Source organism: Thalassophryne amazonica, chromosome 6 (assembly GCF_902500255.1).
Source record: "Thalassophryne amazonica chromosome 6, fThaAma1.1, whole genome shotgun sequence".
In the NCBI taxonomy this organism is placed as follows: Eukaryota; Metazoa; Chordata; class Actinopteri; order Batrachoidiformes; family Batrachoididae; genus Thalassophryne; species Thalassophryne amazonica.
The window spans coordinates 106234189-106253807 of record NC_047108.1 but is presented as its reverse complement, the minus strand read 5'-3'; the positions used below and the strand labels follow the sequence as shown (position 1 = coordinate 106253807).

Genomic DNA, 19619 nt, shown 5'->3' with positions numbered 1-19619 from the left:
AAGCTAGGACATCTTTCTACTCATCACTAATTGAAGAAAATAAGAACAACCCCAGGTTTCTTTTCAGCACTGTAGCCAGGCTGACAAAGAGTCAGAGCTCTATTGAGCTGAGTATTCCATTAACTTTAACTAGTAATGACTTCATGACTTTCTTTGCTAACAAAATTTTAACTATTAGAGAAAAAATTACTCATAACCATCCCAAAGACGTATCGTTATCTTTGGCTGCTTTCAGTGATGCCGGTATTTGGTTAGACTCTTTCTCTCCGATTGTTCTGTCTGAGTTATTTTCATTAGTTACTTCATCCAAACCATCAACATGTTTATTAGACCCCATTCCTACCAGGCTGCTCAAGGAAGCCCTACCATTATTTAATGCTTCGATCTTAAATATGATCAATCTATCTTTGTTAGTTGGCTATGTACCACAGGCTTTTAAAGTGGCAGTAATTAAACCATTACTTAAAAAACCATCACTTGACCCAGCTATCTTAGCTAATTATAGGCCAATGTCCAACCTTCCTTTTCTCTCAAAAATTCTTGAAAGGGTAGTTGTAAAACAGCTAACTGATCATCTGCAGAGGAATGGTCTATTTGAAGAGTTTCAGTCAGGTTTTAGAATTCATCATAGTACAGAAACAGCATTAGTGAAGGTTACAAATGATCTTCTTATGGCCTCGGACAGTGGACTCATCTCTGTGCTTGTTCTGTTAGACCTCAGTGCTGCTTTTGATACTGTTGACCATAAAATTTTATTACAGAGATTAGAGCATGCCATAGGTATTAAAGGCACTGCGCTGCGGTGGTTTGAATCATATTTGTCTAATAGATTACAATTTGTTCATGTAAATGGGGAATCTTCTTCACAGACTAAAGTTAATTATGGAGTTCCACAAGGTTCTGTGCTAGGACCAATTTTATTCACTTTATACATGCTTCCCTTAGGTAGTATTATTAGACGGTATTGCTTAAATTTTCATTGTTACGCAGATGATACCCAGCTTTATCTATCCATGAAGCCAGAGGACACACACCAATTAGCTAAACTGCAGGATTGTCTTACAGACATAAAGACATGGATGACCTCTAATTTCCTGCTTTTAAACTCAGATAAAACTGAAGTTATTGTACTTGGCCCCACAAATCTTAGAAACATGGTGTCTAACCAGATCCTTACTCTGGATGGCATTACCCTGACCTCTAGTAATACTGTGAGAAATCTTGGAGTCATTTTTGATCAGGATATGTCATTCAAAGCGCATATTAAACAAATATGTAGGACTGCTTTTTTGCATTTATGCCATATCTCTAAAATCAGAAAGGTCTTGTCTCAGAGTGATGCTGAAAAACTAATTCATGCATTTATTTCCTCTAGGCTGGACTATTGTAATTCATTATTATCAGGTTGTCCTAAAAGTTCCCTAAAAAGCCTTCAGTTAATTCAAAATGCTGCAGCTAGAGTACTGACGGGGACTAGAAGGAGAGAGCATATCTCACCCATATTGGCCTCTCTTCATTGGCTTCCTGTTAATTCTAGAATAGAATTTAAAATTCTTCTTCTTACTTATAAGGTTTTGAATAATCAGGTCCCATCTTATCTTAGGGACCTCGTAGTACCATATCACCCTAATAGAGCGCTTCGCTCTCAGACTGCAGGCTTACTTGTAGTTCCTAGGGTTTGTAAGAGTAGAATGGGAGGCAGAGCCTTCAGCTTTCAGGCTCCTCTCCTGTGGAACCAGCTCCCAATTCAGATCAGGGAGACAGACACCCTCTCTACTTTTAAGAATAGGCTTAAAACTTTCCTTTTTGCTAAGGCTTATAGTTAGGGCTGGATCAGGTGACCCTGAACCATCCCTTAGTTATGCTGCTATAAACGTAGACTGCTGGGGGGTTCCCATGATGCACTGTTTCTTTCTCTTTTTGCTCTGTATGCACTACTCTGCATTTAATCATTAGTGATCGATCTCTGCTCCCCTCCACAGCATGTCTTTTTCCTGGTTCTCTCCCTCAGCCCCAACCAGTCCCAGCAGAAGACTGCCCCTCCCTGAGCCTGGTTCTGCTGGAGGTTTCTTCCTGTTAAAAGGGAGTTTTTCCTTCCCACTGTAGCCAAGTGCTTGCTCATAGGGGGTCGTTTTGACCGTTGGGGTTTTACATAATTATTGTATGGCCTTGCCTTACAATATTAAGCACCTTGGGGCAACTGTTTGTTGTGTTTTGGCGCTATATAAAAAAATTGATTGATTGATTGATTGATTTGGCTCTGACATTTAGTTGTTTTTTAAAAAAGCTAATGCCAACTCTTACATTTTCTGAAGACCCATTAGAGGAAATGATTTCCGTACAGTACGTCACTCTTTTTGATGCTGAAGAAACTCTCGCATACAATCGCATATTAATCTCAGTCTGCTAACACACATGCACACACATTCAGCTAAAAAGAGAACAAGGAATGTGTACAGGCGGATAACGTAGTATCGCTAATGCAATATTTGAGGAAAAATACTCCAAAGAGCAGAGGCCAGATAAAGCCAGTGATTTAAGCAGCATGTCTGCCGACAGCCTGGTGAAATATTACCCTTCTTGCCAACTTGTAAATCGGGTATTTGGAGCCAGAAGGATTGTGTGGAGGTAATAGATAGGGCCACAGAGTGATGGATGAGGCGATGTGGGGGATTTGGCAATGGTAAAACTATACGGCAACATTTGCGTTCCACACATCGTGTGACTTCTATCCTGAATAGCGGCAGCGTGCCGAACTGTTTAAAGTTTCGGCAACTTAGAGGAGAGCTGCTTTTTTTCTCTGCAATTTTGCAAAATCAACTGGGGAGCCGTTAATTTAACTGCACAAAAGCTGCTTTCTGTGTCGCTGGAGGAGAGGGAATAAGGAAGAGAGGGGAGACGTGACGAGAGTGAGACACAAAGGCAGTTTGGGCTCATTATGTTTTTTTTTTTCTTATTCTGCCAAACAAAGACACCCAGCCACTTTTAGACACACCACCAGAAATCTGTCACTGCCGATCCTGTCGTTTCTTTAGTGGCAAATCTTAACACATTTCTATGTCTGCAAACAACTGCAATTATTATTATCTGATTTTTTCTTTTACAATTATTTAATTTCTTCCATTGTCATTTATCACACTGTTTAAAAATGTCCATCTTAAAATTTTGAGCTCTAAGGAGAACTTCAAAATGCTTGATTTCTTCTGGCAAACAGGAGGAGAAAAAAAAATGTTTAGCACTGGATTTGAGGTTTTTCAAAGAAGCTCATATCTAATTTAAAATCTATTTAAAGCAGATTACATTTGAAACTACTTTGCCCATGGTGTAGAACATCTTAAAATCAGATTATTATCCATTTAACCAGATAGAGATTCAAGCCATTTAAAGCCAGACAGACATTAATCTTGAGTTAGAGCACGTTTAAAAAGTGCAGGACAAGCATAAACCAATTTATCTCAAATGAAAGAGAAACTGAGCATGTGAGAAGCCAGAACATCTGAAAAGTTATTTTTTAACTATCTAGCATCATTATTTGTGAACATAAATAATGAACACAAATAATGACTGACTGAATGACTAAAACAAATTCAACGTATATCTAAAAAAATCACATATTTACATTTTTATATGAGTGAATGTGTATATACACTCACCGACCACTTTATTAGGAACACCCGTTCAAGTGCTTCTTAACCCAAATAGTTAATTAGCCAATCAACTTAATGCATCTAGCCATTGAGGCATATTGAAGATGAAGTTCAAACCAAGCATCAGAATGGGGAAGAAAAGGCATCTAAGTAACTTTTAATGTGGCATGGTTGTTGATACCAGACGGGCTGGTCTGAGTATTCCAGAATCAGATAATCTAATTAAACCCTACGTACCGGCCCGGGCTTTGCATTCACAGGATTGCTTTGTGTCCCTAGGATGAATAAAACATCTGCGGGTCATAGAGCTTTCTCTTATCATGCCCCTATTCTCTGGAATGATTTCCCTACGTAAATAAAGCAGTCAGATTCTGTAGAGACTTTCAAGTCTAGATTTAAGATGCACTTGTTTTCCCTTACTTATGGCTAGTATGTTGTGTTACTATGCTTTTTATTTATTTATTTATTACTCTTTCATTGTGCTTTTTAATCTTTTTAATTGTGCTTTTTAATCTTTTGATTCATTTTATCTTGTTTTTTGAATTGTTTTGTGTGAAGTGCCTTGAAGTGACACTGTTGTGAGTTGGCACAATATAAAATGAATAAATTGAATTGAATTACTGGGATTTTCATGCACAATCATCTCTAGGGGTTACAGAGAATGGTCCAAAAAAGAGAAGATACCCGGTGAGCGGCAGTTGTGTGGACAAAACTGCCTTGTTGATGTCAGAGGTCAGTGGAGAATGGGCAGATTTTATATATAACAAAAATATAAACGCAACACTTTTGGTTTTGCTCCCATTTTGTATGAGATGAACTCAAAGATCTAAAACTTTTTCCACATACACAATATCACCATTTCCCTCAAATATTGTTCACAAACCAGTCTAAATCTGTGATAGTGAGCACTTCTCCTTTGCTGAGATAATCCATCCCACCTCACAGGTGCGCCATACCAAGATGCTGATTAGACACCATGATTAGTGCACAGGTGTGCCTTAGACTGTCCACAATAAAAGGCCACTCTGAAAGGTGCAGTTTTATCACACAGCACAATGCCACAGATGTCGCAAGATTTGAGGGAGCGTGCAATTGGCATGCTGACAGCAGGAATGTCAACCAGAGCTGTTGCTCGTGTATTGAATGTTCATTTCTCTACCATAAGCCGTCTCCAAAGGTGTTTCAGAGAATTTGGCAGTACATCCAACCAGCCTCACAACCACAGACCACGTGTAACCACACCAGCCCAGGACCTCCACATCCAGCATGTTCACCTCCAACATCGTCTTAGACCATCCACTTGGACAGCTGCTGAAACAATCGGTTTGCATAACCAAAGAATTTCTGCACAAACTGTCAGAAACCGTCTCAGGGAAGCTCATCTGCATGCTCGTCGTCCTCATCGGGGTCTCGACCTGACTCCAGATCGTCGTCGTAGCCGACTTGAGTGGGCAAATGCTCACATTCGCTGGCATTTGGCACGTTGGAGAGGTGTTCTCTTCACGGATGAATCCCGGTTCACACTGTCCAGGGCAGATGGCAGACAGCGTGTGTGGCGTCGTGTGGGTGAGCGGTTTTCTGATGTTAATGTTGTGGATCGAGTGGCCCATGGTGGCGGTGGGGTTATGGTATGGGCAGGCGTCTGTTATGGATGAAGATCACAGGTGCATTTTATTGATGGAATTTTGAATGCACAGAGATACCGTGACGAGATCCTGAGGCCCATTGTTGTGCCATACATCCAAGAACATCACCTCATGTTGCAGCAGGATAATGCACGGCCCCATGTTGCAAGGATCTGTACACAATTCTTGGAAGCTGAAAATGTCCCAGTTCTTGCATGGCCGGTATACTCACCGGACATGTCACCCATTGAGCATGCTTGGGATGCTCTGGACCGGCGTATACGACAGCGTGTACCAGTTCCTGCCAATATCCAGCAACTTCGCACAGCCATTGAAGAGGAGTGGACCAACATTCCACAGGCCACAATTGACAACCTGATCAACTCTATGCGAAGGAGATGTGTTGCACTGCATGAGGCAAATGGTGGTCACACCAGATACTGACTGGTATCCCCCCCCAATAAAACAAAACTGCACCTTTCAGAGTGGCCTTTTATTGTGGGCAGTCTAAGGCACACCTGTGCACTAATCATGGTGTCTAATCAGCATCTTGGTATGGCACACCTGTGAGGTGGGATGGATTATCTCAGCAAAGGAGAAGTGCTCACTATCACAGATTTCGACTGGTTTGTGACCAATATTTGAGGGAAATGGTGATATTGTGTATGTGGAAAAAGTTTTAGATCTTTGAGTTCATCTCATACAAAATGGGAGCAAAACCAAAAGTGTTGCCTTTATATTTTTGTTGAGTGTATATATATATATCAATCAATCAATCAACTTTTTTCTTGTATAGCGCCAAATCACAACAAACAGTTGCCCCAAGGCGCTCCACATTGCAAGGCAAGGCCATACAATAATTATGAAACACAGTCTACGTCTAAAGCAACATAACCAAGGGATGGTCCAGGGTCACCCGATCCAGCCCTAACTATAAGTCTTAGCGAAAAGGAAAGTTTTAAGCCTAATCTTAAAAGTAGAGAGGGTATCTGTCTCCCTGATCTGAGCTGGTTCCACAGGAGAGGAGCCTGAAAGCTGAAGGCTCTGCCTCCCATTCTACTCTTACAAACCCTAGGAACTACAAGTAAGCCCGCAGTCTGAGAGCGAAGCGCTCTAATGGGGTAATATGGTACTACGAGGTCCCTAAGATAAGATGGGACCTGATTATTCAAAACCTTATAAGTAAGAAGAAGAATTTTAAATTCTATTCTAGCATTAACAGGAAGCCAATGAAGGGAGGCCAACACGGGTGAGATATGCTCTCTCCTGCTAGTTCCCGTCAGTACTCTAGCTGCAGCATTCTGAACCAACTGAAGGCTTTTTAGGGAACTTTTAGGACAACCTGATAATAATGAATTACAATAGTCCAGCCTAGAGGAAATAAATGCATGAATTAGTTTTTCAGCATCACTCTGAGACAAGACCTTTCTGATTTTAGAGATATTGCGTAAATGCAAAAAGGCAGTCCTACATATTTGTTTAATATGCGCTTTGAATGACATATCCTGATCAAAAATAACTCCAAGATTTCTCACAGTATTACTAGAGATCAGGGAAATGCCATCCAGAGTAACGATCTGGTTAGACACCATGCTTCTAAGATTTGTGGGGCCAAGTACAATAACTTCAGTTTTATCTGAGTTTAAAAGCAGGAAATTAGAGGTCATCCATGTCTTTATGTCTGTAAGACAATCCTGCAGTTTAGCTAATTGGTGCGTATCCTCTGGCTTCATGGATAGATAAAGCTGGGTATCATCTGCGTAACAATGAAAATTTAAGCAATACCGTCTAATAATACTGCCCAAGGGAAGCATGTATAAAGTGAATAAAATTGGTCCTAGCACAGAACCTTGTGGAACTCCATAATTAACTTTAGTCTGTGAAGAAGATTCCCCATTTACATGAACAAACTGTAATCTATTAGACAAATATGATTCAAACCACCGCAGCGCAATGCCTTTAATACCTATGACATGCTCTAATCTCTGTAATAAAATTTTATGGTCAACAGTATCAAAAGCAGCACTGAGGTCCAACAGAACAAGCACAGAGATAAGTCCACTGTCCGAAGCCATAAGAAGATCATTTGTAACCTTCATTAATGCTGTTTCTGTACTATGATGAATTCTAAAACCTGACTGAAACTCTTCAAATAGACCATTCCTCTGCAGGTGATCAGTTAGCTGTTTTGCAACTACCCTCTCAAGAATCTTTGAGAGAAAAGGAAGGTTGGAGATTGGCCTATAATTAGCTAAGATAGCTGGGTCAAGTGATGGCTTTTTAAGTAATGGTTTAATTACTGCCACCTTAAAGGCCTGTGGTACATAACCAACTAACAAAGATAGATTGATCATATTTAAGATTGAAGCATTAAATAATGGTAGGACTTCCTTGAGCAGCCTGGCAGGAATGGGGTCTAATAAGCATGTTGATGGTTTGGATGAAGTAACTAATGAAAATAACTCAGACAGAACAATCGGAGAGAAAGAGTCTAACCAAATACCGGCATCACTGAAAGCAGCCAAAGATAACGATACATCTTTGGGATGGTTATGAGTAATTTTTTCTCTAATAGTCAAAATTTTGTTAGCAAAGAAAGTCATGAAGTCATTACTAGTTAAAGTTAATGGAATACTCAGCTCAATAGAGCTCTGACTCTTTGTCAGCCTGGCTACAGTGCTGAAAAGAAACCTGGGGTTGTTCTTATTTTCTTCAATTAGTGATGAGTAGAAAGATGTCCTAGCTTCACGAAGGGCTTTCTTATAGAGCAACAAACTCTTTTTCCAGGCTAAGTGAAGATCTTCTAAATTAGTGAGACGCCGTTTCCTCTCCAACTTACGGGTTATCTGCTTTAAGCTACGAGTTTGTGAGTTATACCACGGAGTCAGACACTTCTGATTTAAAGCTCTCTTTTTCAGAGGAGCTACAGCATCCAAAGTTGTCTTCAATGAGGATGTAAAACTATTGACAAGATACTCTAACTCCCTTACAGAGTTTAGGTAGCTACTCTGCTCTGTGTTGGTATATGACATTAGAGAACATAAAGAAGGAATCATATCCTTAAACCTAGTTACAACGCTTTCTGAAAGACTTCTAGTGTAATGAAACTTATTCCCCACTGCAGGGTAGTCCATCAGGGTAAATGTAAATGTTATTAAAAAATGATCAGACAAAAGGGAGTTTTCAGGGAATACTGTTAAGTCTTCTATTTCCATACCATAAGTCAGAACAAGATCTAAAATATGATTAAAGTGGTGGGTGGACTCATTTACTTTTTGAGCAAAGCCGATAGAGTCTAATAATAGATTAAATGCAGTGTTGAGGCTGTCATTCTCAGCATCTGTGTGGATGTTAAAATCGCCCACTATAATTATCTTATCTGAGCTAAGCACTAAGTCAGACAAAAGGTCTGAAAATTCACAGAGAAACTCACAGTAACGACCAGGTGGACGATAGATAATAACAAATAAAACTGGTTTTTGGGACTTCCAATTTGGATGGACAAGACTAAGAGACAAGCTTTCAAATGAATTAAAGCTCTGTCTAGGTTTTTGATTAATTAATAAGCTGGAATGGAAGATTGCTGCTAATCCTCCGCCCCGGCCCGTGCTACGAGCATTCTGACAGTTAGTGTGACTCGGGGGTGTTGACTCATTTAAACTAACATATTCATCCTGCTGTAACCAAGTTTCTGTTAGGCAGAATAAATCAATACGTTGATCAATTATTATATCATTTACCAACAGGGACTTAGAAGAGAGAGACCTAATGTTTAATAGACCACATTTAACTGTTTTAGTCTGTGGTGCAATTGAAGGTGCTATATTATTTTTTCTTTTTGAATTTTTATGCTTAAATAGATTTTTGCTAGTTATTGGTGGTCTGGGAGCAGGCACCGTCTCTACGGGGATGGGGTAATAGGGGGATGGCAGGGGGAGAGAAGCTGCAGAGAGGTGTATAAGACCACAGCTCTGCCTCCTGGTCCCAACGCTATATATATATATATATATATATATATATATATATATATATATATATATATATATATATATATATATATATATATATATATATATATATATATATATATATATACGAGGTCTGTGAGAAAAGTATCCGACCTTTTTATTTTATGCAAAAAATATATGGATTTGATTCATATGTTTTTACGTCAGCTAAGCTTGAACCTTTGTGCGCATATGTGAGTTTTTTCACGCCTGTCGGTTGTGTCATTCGCCTGTGGGCAGGCTTTGAGTGAGCACTGGTCCACCCCTCTCGTTGTTTTTTCATTGCAAGGAAATGGCAGAATGATTTGGGCTTTGTTCCATCAGAATTTTTTCAGAAACTGTTAGAGACAGGCAGCTGGAAACCATTCGGAAAATTCACATGGCTTTCGGTGAAAATTTTATGGGCTTCACAGAGATTAACGAGTGTTACTACAGCTTTAAGGACGGCCCACAATGGCGCACGGCACTCCGAGCCGCGATTGACAGGCAGAAACCACCATTTCATTTCTAAATGGATCGCTGTGTGGAGCTGGGACCGCCGTGTGCAATTTCTCTGGTTATCACAAGAGCTGGACATCAGCCATTTTCCGGCAGATTTCACTTTTAACAAGAGATTTTGTCATGGAAAGCCGCGCAGAGGCTTCGAGCATTACGACGGAGCCACTGATGGAGCGAGACAAAGAACACCTCCGTTTCAGAGTGTTAGAGGACAAGTTGGGACATGCCTATCTCGGCTTTCAGTGGCTTACCAGTCGAGTGAGTATAAGAGAAATTGTGGAGAGCTGGGCTTGTCCCAACTTGTCCTCTGACACTCAAAAACGGAGGTGTTCTCACGCATGCGCACGAAGGTTCAAGCTTGGCTGACGTAAAAACATATGAATCAAATCCATATATTTTTTGCATAAAGTAAAAAGGTCGGATACTTTTCTCACAGACCTCATATATATACTCAACAAAAATATAAACACAACACTTTTGGTTTTGCTCCCATTTTGTATGAGATGAACTCAAAGATCTAAAACTTTTTCCACATACACAATATCACCATTTCCCTCAAATATTGTTCACAAACCAGTCGAAATCTGTGATAGTGAGCACTTCTCCTTTGCTGAGATAATCCATCCCACCTCACAGGTGTGCCATACCAAGATGCTGATTAGACACCATGATTAGTGCACAGGTGTGCCTTAGACTGCCCACAATAAAAGGCCACTCTGAAAGGTGCAGTTTTGTTTTATTGGGGGGGATACCAGTCAGTATCTGGTGTGACCACCATTTGCCTCATGCAGTGCAACACATCTCCTTCGCATCATCCGTGAAGAGAACACCTCTCCAACATGCCAAACGCCAGCGAATGTGAGCATTTGCCCACTCAAGTCGGTTACGACGACGAACTGGAGTCAGGTCGAGACCCCGATGAGGATAACGAGCATGCAGATGAGCTTCCCTGAGACCGTTTCTGACAGTTTATGCAGAAATTCTTTGGTTATGCAAACCGATTGTTTCAGCAGCTGTCCGAGTGGCTGGTCTGAGACGATCTTGGAGGTGAACATGCTGGATGTGGAGGTCCTGGGCTGGTGTGGTTACATGTGGTCTGCGGTTGTGAGGCTGGTTGGATGTACTGCCAAATTCTCTGAAACGCCTTTGGAAACGGCTTATGGTAGAGACATGAACATTCAATACATGAGCAACAGCTCTGGTTGACATTCCTGCTGTCAGCATGCCAATTGCACGCTCCCTCAAATCTTGCGACATCTGTGGCATTGTGCTGTGTGATAAAACTGCACCTTTCAGAGTGGCCTTTTATTGTGGGCAGTCTAAGGCACACCTGTGCACTAATCATGGTGTCTAATCAGCATCTTGATATGGCACACCTGTGAGGTGGGATGGATTATCTTAGCAAAGGAGAAGTGCTCACTATCACAGATTTAGACTGGTTTGTGAACAATATTTGAGAGAAATGGTGATATTGTGTATGTGGAAAAAGATTTAGGTCTTTGAGTTCATATCATACAAAATGGGAGCAAAACCAAAAGTGTTGCGTTTATATTTTTGTATATATATATATATATATATATATATATATATATATATATATATATATATATATATATAATAGCAATGATTAAGATTGGCTTTATTAAAATAAAATGAAAGGCTATCATAAGATGTGTTGTTGTTTTTTTTCAGTTCTGAAGGGACTGAACAGAAACTAGTTGTCCCAATATCAAATAACCTCTTACAAAAAAAAAAAAATTCAAAGAATTGTATGTCGGACAATACACACACATACATACACCATTCTGAAATTGTGGAGGTAGGAGAGCACACTCCTGACCAAACAGGCCAATATATAGATGATTCACCATGATAAAAAAAAAATGCAATAATTTCTTGTCTTTATGCATTAATCAGCTAATTCTTTCAACTTGATAAATTTCTCTTCTCTCTTGTCGAACACTTTCTCATAGTGTCTGTTTCTATGAACCTCTAACGTAATCAAGTTACATTACAGTCGCTATTACAGGATGCTGATATTGCATATAAAGGTCATACATGGTAATATACCATCATTGTAAATGTTCATGTGAGGCCATGAAAGAACACATGCAGTATTCTCATATACATGCATACGGGCCCGTCATAAATTGTATATACACATTCACAATCATTTTGGGATTTGTTGAAGGGTTCCTCACCACCTGAGCCTCATTACAGATGCTCCTCCCCCTTATCTGCACACTCATTCATGTCCGCACAAACGTGCACTTACATATATGCAAAAGTGGCAGCCCTGTGCACAGTGGGGTGTAACCAAACCCTTCATTTGTATGTACATCATGCACACTGGAAGAGATGCTAAGACAAAGAGGGCTAACATGCTCGTACCCCGTACCCATGCAACTAGAGTTCTGTGCACACAAAGAAAATACCCTGCACGCTTGGACTGTGGCATCCCTCTGTGGATCAGAATTTGTTTCTGTCTGCCTTCCACCTCAAAATCAATACCCCCATTGGTCGACAGACAGCCATAAGTATGTCATGGAGGCTTCATGTCATCCTGAAAAACGCACACATGCCTGTTGATGTGCGATGGCCTCTGCTGCTTCCTTATTAACTCCTCACATGCTGACTGAAGCGTACGCCTCATTACTGGCTGCATTGACAGTCTGGATTCCCGGTGCAAAACATTGGTCTAATACGGGCAAGAAGGAGATGCAGAGAAAGGAAAAAGTGGGTGACTGAAGTACCAAACAGCAAGAACGTCACAGACAAACGGCTGAGACAGGTCGGTAGAGAATAGGCCAAGATGTGCAGATTGATGAAGCTAAGAAGGGCATAATGCACTCTGAATGTTAATGAGGTATCAAGAGTGATGCAGGTGAGTAGACAGAATCACAAAACTAAAGATATACAGAGGAATGTTTAATGTAGTTGCTTAAAGTGTACAGAGGATGTAACTCATTGGAAGAGAAGTTGGACTACCAATATGTATTCGTGGTCATACTATATGGCTGTGTCCTTGGACAAGACAGTTCATCTGCATTGTTCCAAAACACACCGCTGTAAATGGGTACCAGCCTTGGCTGGGAAAGTAACGTTTGATGGTGGAGTCATCTCGATGCGACGTGGTCAATTCTGATTCACTTCACCACCTCCAGTGGACTTCAGGAATTGTATAGGATTTATAATAACTACAGCAAGAACTGGCTCATGTGTACATGATATCTTGACCAAGCCTTCAATTTAATACATTTTATGTTTACAGTGCCACATCACAACATAAGTCACCCCAAGGGGCTTCGCAAGGGTAAAGTCTAACTTTACCCGACCCAGAGAGCAAGCACATTGGCAACAGTGGTAAGGAAAAACTCCCTCAGACGTTTTTTGTTTGTTTGTTTTTGTAGGAAGAAACCTCAAGCAGGACAGTTTCAGAGGGGTGACCATTTGCTTTGGTCATACTAAGAAAAATGGGTTTACATAAGGTCCATATCATCAGGCATGCACATAACTGGTACTCATGGTGCTTGTGTGTGCTAAAAACGATGCACAGCAGAAAACACAAGGGAAGCACTTCATAAGAGGAAAGCAATGACAGATGGTAGGAAAAGTGTTTCCATCTACTGTGCATCAATGATGTTTAGCACACACGAGCACCATGAGTACCAGTTATGTGCACCTCTGCATGTAATCCCCAGCATTCTGCATATGTCCATAGCAGACCCCAAACCCAATGATGTTATGGTCAGTCCATGCGATCTGCATCTCCAGCATCCCAGGAATGGACTGTCCAATTGGAACTTTTTCACTTCTGCTATTGTACGATCGCCTTGCTCTCCACTGTAGCTTCTCACAACCTTTAGAAAGCAGATAGAAAGAACCGAGGGAGATTTCTTTTTTCCATGCAACAACTGGAACTAAGTCCTCGATCAACCAATCGATTGAGATCGCCCGGTTGGGCTTGCCAGGTGTAAACCATATCTTTACAAAGAATTTGTGTATCAAGGTAAAGCATGATGGGTTTGTCACACCAGTGTCTATTTAACTCATGGATTTAACTCTGCAGTTAAAATTATACCATTAGGTGTTTTGTGATAACTAACTCCACACCAACCACAGCTGGCAGAACATACAGGAAGTCACAGCATACATCAACAAACTTCCAGTGCAGTATATCTCACTAAATAAATTTCAGTTTCTTAGTCCTTAATGTGTCAGCAGCCTGTGTCTGATGTTAGAAGCCAAAAGCAGGCGGGTGAGATTATACTATGTAAATGTGTCACTTTAAAGCTGTCGTTTCAAGTGAGTACGCACAAACACTCTTCAACACTTTCACAGCCCCCTGTTTCAATCTCTTAAATGTCAGTGCAAGCCTTTAAAAAGTTGCTGGTGAGCAAGCAATCACGGAAGAAGGGGATGAGAGTTCAAAGTGGTAAGGCAGCACGGATGTAATTTCCTCCTTTTAGCTTTCTGACTAAATTACCGAGCGAAGATGTGACCTCGACTGGTAGGCACAGAAGAGATGGGGCATGGGAGAGCTCGGGAGAGCAAGAAGATCAGTTTAGGAGGGGAAAAAGTAGGCAAGAGATGGAGAGATAAGTGGAAAGGAAAGGTGAATCTATGCCACGGGAAAACTAGGGACTTTCAGATATCATTGGTATCCATCTCAACATTTCTGCCTTTGCAGACAGATTAGGTGGAGTCGAGAGAATCGTCAGTATGCAGTGGTTGAAAATGTGCATGGTGCAATTAAGTTGTGCATGAGTAATTGCTTTTTCCTTCTGCAAGCGATTTGTCGGGGTTATTAGTTGGCACAACATTCCATTAAAGTTTGTTATTGTATAGTGTGAATTAGAAACAAAGAAGCACAAAAGGCTCAAAAATCAGTTGATACTATTATTTTCCTTTAACTTTATTTGGATGTATTTTATATATTTGTTTATTTACTGTGTCGCCATGCCACTCGATGCACACCTGATCCTGTGAAATCTCACACCAGATGCGAATAGTTCTCCCAGAAGTATTGTGACCACATTCCATACGGAACATTTCAGGCACCCGCCTTTCCTCAGATAACAATCAGATACAGAGGAACAGCTACATGTACCCCATGTGGTGGTCGTGGGGGGGTTTTCACTCTACAACTCATGTGACAGATTACGCAAGAAAATAACCTCAATAAGAGGCAACTGTGATTGATATCTGCACATACGTATGACAATAAAAACAAATTAAAACAAATTGGTATGGGGGGGGGGGGGTGGTAGGAATCAGATGAAAGAAAACAAATTTGACAAACAAAAAATATCTATCTACATGCATAAACATGTGACAGTAAAAGAAAATGGAACTAATTGGGGGGAATTAAAAATTGCATATCTGAACATACGACAATACAAAGAAAATGCAAAAGATATTCTTAAAAAAACAAAATAATTAGAAAAAATAATCATATCACAAGACAGCTAATATCTACATTAAGGACATCCAGAAAGAATTCACAGCACTTTTTCCACATTTTGTTATGTTACAGCCTGATTCCAAAATGGATGAAATTCATTTTTTCCTCAAAATTCTACACACAATACCCCATAATGACGATGTGAAAAACGAGTTTTAAGATTGTTGTAAATTTATTAATAAAAAAACAAACAAACAAACAAACTAAAAACATAAGACATCACATGTGCATACATATTCACAGCCTTTGCCACAAAGCTCAAAATTGAGTTCAGGTGCATCCTGTTTCCACTGATCATTCTTGAGATGTTCCTACACCTTACTTTACCTGGGGAAAATTCAGCTGATTGGACATGATTTGGAAAGGCAAACACCTGTCTACATATAAGGGCCCTGTCCCACTGGTGTTTAGGAGGATTTGCGTATGGATTGCGCACAAAATTGGCCCATATTCGCCAAACATCCGCAATATCCGTGTAACATGCCTGTATGAGTCGGCCGTCATCCGAACACGCCCGTGATCATCCGCAGAGGCACGCATGTCCGCAGCCAGGATTTTTGAGCTGTTCAAAAATCTGAATGTGGATGACATCCGCCTTACATACTCCATACATACACAATTCATACACAATACATACTCACTCTATGCGCTGTATATCTGCCGTTAACCACTGATATCCGCAACTGACAGGGATTTGCAGCTTGGCAGCGGACTGGGACAGTGTGTAAAACAGATATATATTGTGCACATCATGTCCACATCACAAACTAAAATATGTTGTAGCGAATGCATACAAATTGGCCACGAATAAAGCGTTTTTATTACATCTGCCTTGCAGCTGATTTGCGGACAATCTGTGAATGCATAACAAACACGTCACGTAAACCCAAAGTATTATATGTGGCAGAAAGCGACATACCAGCCAGTCAGTGTCGGTCATGCTGTGATCCACAAAGGCGTAGCTGCTGCAATCCAGGACTTTTATTTAACACCAACAAAAGGAAGAGTTGCTGTTTACCCACAACTCACACACACAAAAACCACCATCTCACACACCAAGCAACTTCCCCCCTCCCACTCCCCAAACTCATGAACAGTTAACCCTCACATGACAACATGAACATTAACTCTGTGATCAACTTGTCCAAGTCCAGCAAATGCTCCATTGGCTGTCTTGTTGGTGTGAATAGTGATGCCGAAAGGAGAGAGTGCGCTTCTTTTATGACCGCAATGCAGATGCCGTGCACACGCAACACATGCGCTACGCATTCATAATACACCCATAATACTGCCGTGATAATCTCGATGTGTCAGATCAGTTTCTTCACTACATGCGCTATATAACTGTGATTGTTCATCATATATTTGCTATAGCTTATTATTACTTTAATTATTATTACTATAATTCATACTGGGATATTTGGCATTTTTGTCCATTTTTGTTGCGGATGACAACAAACGCCCACAATTTGTATACTCAATTCATGCACAATTAATCCTCTCCCCAGTGGGACAGGGCCCTAAGGTCCAACAGTTGGGGAAGGGTACAGAAACATTTCTGCTACTTTGAAGGTCCCAATGAGCACAGTGGCCTCCATCGTCCATAAATGGAAGAAGTTCAGATCCACCAGGACTCTTCCTTATAGCTGGCCGCTAGTCTAAGCTGAGCGTTTGGGGGAGAAGGGCCTTAGTCAGGGAGGTGGCCAAGAACCCAATGGCCACTTTGTCAGAGTGAAAATCTAACTCTTTGGCGTGAATACCAGGTGTCATGTTTCGAGGAAACCAGGTACCATCCCTACAATGAAGCATGGTGGAGGCAGCATCATGCTGTGGGGATGTCTATCAGTGGCAGGAATTGGGAGACTAGTCAGGATTGAGGGAAAGATGAATGCAGCAATGTCCTGGATGAAAACCTGCTCCAGAGCGCTCTTGACCTCAGACTGGGGCGACAGTTCATCTTTCAGCAGGACAGTGACCCTAAGCACACAGCCAAGATATCAAAGGAGTGACTTCAGGACAACTCTGTGAATGTCCTTGACTGGCCCATCCAGATCCCAGACCTGAATCCAATTGAACATCTCTGGAGAGATCTGAAAATGTCTGTGCACCGATGCTCCCCATCCAACCTGATGAAGCTTGAGAGGTGCTGGAAAGAGGAATGGACAAAACTGCCCAAAGAACAGTTAGATGGGGGCGCGTATGCACCCAGGACTCCGAACAGCAGGAAAGGTACCTCCACCTCTCGTTGGAACAGTAATCCAAAAAACTAGCTCAATCCAAAAGATGCACTCTATTTGCTTTGATACGTTACCTCTCTGGTAGAAACGATATCTCGGCAAATGAGGTGGAGATGCCGTCCTGCTGATATACCTCCGTAGTGATTGGGATCAGCTGTCTCCGGTGATGGGTGACAGCTGTCATCCTGGCTGCTCCTGTAAGGCGGCAGCGCCCTCCGGTGCCTGGAGCCCGCACTCCAGGCAGGGCGCCCTCTAGTGGTGGTGGGCCAGCAGTACCTCCTCTTCAGCGGCCCACACAACACTTTGTTAGTTGTTGTTGTTTTTTAATAAATTCCCAAAACATTAAAAAAAAAAAACATTTTTCATGTTGTCATTATGGGGTGTTGTGAAAAAAAATAATTTTATCCATTTCGGAATAAGGCTATAACATAACAAAACGTGAAAAAAGTGAAGCGCTGTGGATACTTTCTGGATGCACTGTATCAATATACATGACAATACAAATCAAAGAAAACATTGAAAAGATTTTTTTAGAGCAAAACAAAAAATCAGACAATATTGCAGTATCTGATAATGAGGTATTTGAACATATGACACTAAAAACAAATGAAAACAATGAAAACCAATTTTGAAAGTAGTTAGAAAAATGATCAGATAATACTACAGCATGCCATCCACAGTACTCTCAAACACATGATAACATGACCCCGCCCTCCCCCACCCAAAATACAGTGTTGTGCATTGTTTTTCCACTTTTCTCAGGCCGCTTAGGAACACCATGAGCTCTGTGGATTTTTCTATGTACTGGAGTTGTGCAGAGAAGGTCATCCGGTGTAAAACTAATGCCAAATCCCAATGCAGATGTCATCCAGATTCAATGTAGTAGCTGAAAGAAAGAAAAAAAATCCTTAAACATATGTTAACTTACTCTAACTGCATAATGTTTCCACTGATGTTTCTTTTTTTATTATCAGAATTACTTGAAAACTTGTTTTTCCAATGTTCATGCAATGCAGTTGCATGGAGGCACGGAGGCAAACAAAAGAAGAGTGCATTACATTTTGGTGCAGATCTGGATCCAGTGGCACATCGCCACAAAAAAAAAAAAAAATAAATCTGTATCTCTACTGCATGCGTCTCTAATTTTCTGTTATTGTGCAATAATGCATTTATTTCAAAAGTATCAGTATAAAAGGCTTTAGTGTTCTGCCGTATGTTCGAACACAACACAAAGAGAACAACCTATTCCTCCTTTTTCTTCTTGCCCAAAAAGAGGGTTGAAGCCATACATAATTGATACACTCCTCACCGTATCGACTGCTTGGATTTTTCATCCCACTGACTGGTCGATTCCCTCACTCCATTATATCTGCTCTCATGTTGCCTCTGCTGTTTCAGTGCCCTCTGAGACTCCTCCCTCATAACTACAGACACGGAGACCCCTCCCAGGTGCACACATGTATACACAGGCACACGTATACACAGACAGACGTTAAGAGTCAGGCACCTCCTTGCTGCCCATTTGTCCGAATTGAGCGTGAATTTTTGCGGTCCAGTGGACTTGTGCTGCAGCTTAGCACCATGCTTGTGCAAGTGCATGGTGTTCTGTGTTGTGCACATGTATGTCCATGGAGAAAGGTTATGTTTTCATCTTTTTGCAGTATTCTATGAACCAGCGATTGAACAATATATGAAATAAGTTGTCAGTAACTGCATACACAGAAGAGAATTTTTCTACAGAAGACCTTTCATTTGTAGTCTGATATTTATTAGGGATTATACGCTTAGTGTTACTAAGGACAAATAGCATGACTGTGTCTTCCACCACACGAACTGCAATGCCCTTCATAGTGCAGCAGCTAAGAGAATATTTAGAGCAAAATCATGCAAATGGTGATACAAGCACCACCACTGGCACAAATACTCCTTAGATATTACTCTTTTGAACAAACCGACTGGCCACTTGAATTTTCAATAGGCAGCCAGGTAGGGGTCAATTGAAGAATTACACAGGAGTCAAAATTATAAATGCTCAAATCATTTTGAAACCTACACCACATTATTTGTCTGATCATAAAGATTCCAAAAAGGTATAGTTTGGACTATCTATGACTGAATGTTCTGGAGTTATGGGGTAAAAA

At 40.8% G+C, this 19619-nt stretch overlaps 1 protein-coding gene across 1 annotated transcript in view; it reads left to right on the top strand.

The window, feature by feature from the left end:
• Positions 1-19619, top strand: part of plxna2 (plexin A2) — a 694900-nt gene that overhangs the window by 342344 nt on the left and 332937 nt on the right.